The sequence below is a fragment of the Atractosteus spatula genome, chromosome 1, assembly GCF_055471065.1.
Source record: "Atractosteus spatula isolate fAtrSpa1 chromosome 1, fAtrSpa1.hap1, whole genome shotgun sequence".
NCBI classification, from domain to species: Eukaryota; Metazoa; Chordata; class Actinopteri; order Semionotiformes; family Lepisosteidae; genus Atractosteus; species Atractosteus spatula.
This window is the reverse complement of record NC_142706.1, coordinates 28,137,262-28,141,337: the sequence shown is the minus strand read 5'-3', so window position 1 is coordinate 28,141,337 and position 4,076 is coordinate 28,137,262. Positions and strand designations below refer to the sequence as shown.

Below are 4,076 nucleotides of genomic sequence, written 5' to 3'. Positions count from 1 at the left end.
ATTCACAACAGCGACTGTCAGAAGATAGGACACAGCGACTCAGACACCCATTGAATGGAAAGGGGCACTGTTATTTTCTGTACAGCTGGTACAGCAACCCACCAGCAACCCACCAGCAGAGAGAGAGACACAGTTTTTCATTGTCAAAAAGTAATTGTTTTTTACTTTTGTACAATTTTTTTACATTCCTCTTGTTTAACAGGAATGTTTTGTTTCTGGACAGACTGTTAAACTAGAGGAAAAGAGCGCCTCCTTCTTCAAAGCATTTCGTTGATCCGATCACGAATTCTTTTCCAGTCGCACAAAGTAAGTTTTGAGAATCTCCGATTCACCATGCTACTAATGGTTTCCCGGAGATTGCAAGGCAAGGCACTTTTGCCTCTGGACCCCTCGAAATTTACCAATGTGGTCCACCCCCAGTAAATTTCAAAAGTCACAAGATTTCGAAACACGGGGGCGGCGTAGTGGTCGGCTCTTGCTTTCCCATCTATACCGATGCACTGCAAGTACAACCTCCCCTCTTTCTCTTGAGTGATGGGCAACAGTTGGATATCTGGGAGAATTGTTCGTTCCACTGGTGTCTGTGAATTCCACTGTGTAAACGGTGCTTCCGTAGGGGAGATAGATGGCGGGGACAACATCAGCCAAGTCCTGGGCAGTGGTGAGCAGAAAGGCCGGGATGGAGTGTCCTGAGGTGGTGTGTGCTCTGTGGGGGGCAGAGCTTCCGCCAGGCATTGCAACCTGCGCGGCGGGGGAGGCACTTATAGGGAGACAGCTCCTGTAGCGTTTGACTGCCGGTACACATTGTCTCCGGCTTCTCCATCTTCAGGAGTGTCTCTAACCTTCCAATCTTCCCCAGTAATGCGTCATACTGCTCCCGCTGCTGCCGAAAAGTCTCCATACAGGTGCTGCTTCTACAGGTTGGCACCCTTGCCAGTGGCCGAGAGCAGAGACCCACAGCCTGTGGCAAAATAACATAATTCATTTAAGAAATAAAGTCACACAGTAGTATTCATCAGTTGCAGAACAGATGTCAAAATAAACTTTTCTTTTCATCCATCTTACCGCTTTCTTTTTTACTGTCCTGGTAGTTTTCGAAGATCGTTTCGCCCGTGCGGTGTTTTCCTGAGGAACAGGCTGCGAAGAAATATTTATAATAGAATGTATAATTCAATATGGCAATAATACCTTGTAATATGCGCTATAATCGCATATTTTAGATGAAGCCTGCTGTATTTGCTTACGCTTCGCTCTTTGCAAGCTGGGGTGGCAGAAGCACCTCGTCTCTTCCCGTAAAAGGTCTAGGTCTCCATACTGTACTATGGTCGCTGTAGTGCAGGCTTGTGGATTTTTTTGTGATGGGAACTCTACCCTTGGTGTATTTATACTATATTCTCATGTATGGGTACAATGTGTTCATTGTCTTCCAATGAAAGACGGATTTCTTTCGCCGGGAGACATTAGAAGCTTGCCACACCCGGACTGTTAACACTAATGCAATAAGCAAGTTAAAGCGATTCCATTGAGGAGCTGGGTGCGGTAATTGCTTCGTTCCTTGATATTATGATCTGCAAGGCCCTTTGGCTACAAAACTAAAAATAAGATACACTCTACAGACATTTACAACAGCAACATATCATAAAACATTTACATATATTGTTAAATTATTACTTGTGTTTCAGGAAGTTAAAAAACACTTAAATTACTTATCCAGTCTCTCTAAATAAAATTATTTTTCAAGCAATGTAATGCAAGATGCTTTCTAATGTCAGGCAATGTGTTTTTTTATCTAACATTGATAGATTCAAAAATCATTCCTAATAGCAATTATTTACCTGCATAAACTTATAAAGGTTGTATTTTCACACAGTGAAGAGGTCTTAGTTGTTTTATACAGTAGTTGTGCAAGCTCTGTTGAGTGTGTCTTTTTTGATGACTTTCAAAGGGAAATAGGTTCGTATTCATCTTCCCTGACGCAAAACAGGGTCAGGGGGCAGGGTGTGTGGGGAGGGTGTGTGGGTAAACTTTCATACTTGACTGAGAAAGCTTTAGGGAACTTAACAGGTTTTAAAGATTTATTAATTACATCACCACCAATGGCCGTGGGGCCGTGGGTTGAGACAGGGCTGCAGCCTGAGCCCAACACTGTCTAATATCTATATCAATGAATTAGCAGGAATGTTGGAACAGTCTGTGGCTCCTGGTCTCACACTACATGACACAGAAATCATGTTCCTGCTCTATGCAGATGACCTGGTCCTGCTGCCACCCACAGAACAGAGGCTGCAGCAGAACCTGGCACTGCTGGAGCAGCACTGTCAGACCTGAGCACTGACAGTCAATCTTGACAAGACCAGAGTTATGGTTTTCCAGAAAAAAGCCAGACCTCAGGGAAACAGGTACAAATTCACACTTAACAACAACAGACTGTGTTGCTGTGTCTGGAGAAAAGCCAGGGTATCAACTTGTTCCCCCCTCCCACCCCTTTCTGTGTACAGTAGAGCCTCCTGTCCTGATTGGAGGAGCTCATCCATCTGTGTCTGGAGAGAAGCCAAGGTATCAGCTTGTTCCCCCCTCCCGCACCTCTCTGTGTACAGTAGAGCCTCCTGTCCTGACTGGTGGAGCTCATACAGCTGTGGCTGGAGAGAAGCCAGGTTATCAGCTTGTTCCCCCCCCCCCGCCCCTCTCTGTGCACAGTAGAGCCTTCTGTCCTGACTGGATGAGCTCACCGAGCTGTTTCTGGAGAGGGAGAGGGAGAGCGAGAGGCAGAGGGTGTGGAATCAGGGAACTATTTACATGGAAAACGGGTGATCTCCCCAGCTTGTATGTCCGTTTCACTGTGTGACTGCTGCACTAGTCAGCGGCCTTCCTAAACCCTCCCTGACCACTCCTGTCCTGCCCCTCACCGTGCATCCCATCCGGGCGCTCTTCTGCCGCCCCCTGGGGCGAATGCGCTACAATACTAAAAATAAGATACACTCTACAGACATTCACAACAGCAACTGTCAGAAGATAGCACACAGCGACACAGCTGGTACAGCACCCCACCGCGCCCGCGCGCCACCAGAGAGAGAGACACACACACACACACACACACACACACACACACACAGTTTTTCATTGTCAAAAAGTAATTGTTTTTTACTTTGTCAGCACCCAGACAAACGCAAACGCAGGAAGAACACAGCCACATCTTAAATCTTGTCAGTCAGCTCTTTTTTCTCTATTTGAATTGTGGTGATTCTAATAATTTGGGATAACAAGTGGTGTAGTATCCTCTCACGAGACACCAGTAAATGTAGGGGTTTGTGCTTAACTGGGACAATTATTAATTGTGGCAGTAAGTCACAAAATGATTCTTTTGATGGTATTAGAATCCAACCTTGCGGGATAATTCAAACAACACACACACACGGGTACTAATACACGAGAATACATTTATTAATACATAAAATGTGCATATAAACATAACAGATCTTATCGTGAAGGTTAGCAGAATACAAAAGGTATATATTCAGTCAGTTACGAAGAGTTACATATATCAAGAGGACATACGTTCAGTATATCATTCATTTAGACCGTTTCGTAAATGAACTTGGTTATAACTTCTACATTAGATACTCAAAACAAGTACATAATGTGATAATAATAATGATAATGTTTCTTTATTAGCCCTATACAATTTCTCGCATTAGGAATTCATCTTTTTGCATACCCCAGCTTTTCTCCATGAGACACAGACAGGGAGAGAAGCTTGGGGTCAGAGCGCAGGGTCAGCCATTGTATGGCACCCCTGGAGCAGTTGGGGTTAAGGGCCTTGCTCAGGGGCCCAACAGAGTAGGATTCCTCTGCCGGCTGCGGGATTTGAACCAGCAACCTTCCAGCCACAGGCGCAGATCCTTAGCCACAGAGCTACCGCTCCGCCCAACATAACTCTAAGAAATTAAATTGATATCAACTGGTGTTGAGGTAACAATTGAATTATGCAGAATGTTGAATACTCATCCAATCTGTCTGGATTCCGATCTCCTGAGCACAAAGAAGCAGTGGAGTGCCAAGAAGTGCTGTGTGCGGCT

At 45.0% G+C, this 4,076-nt stretch overlaps 1 pseudogene; it reads right to left on the bottom strand.

Annotated features, from left to right (window-relative positions):
• Positions 1–227: 227 nt before the first annotated feature.
• Positions 228–901, bottom strand: LOC148840787 (uncharacterized; annotated as a pseudogene).
• Positions 902–4,076: the final 3,175 nt, after the last annotated feature.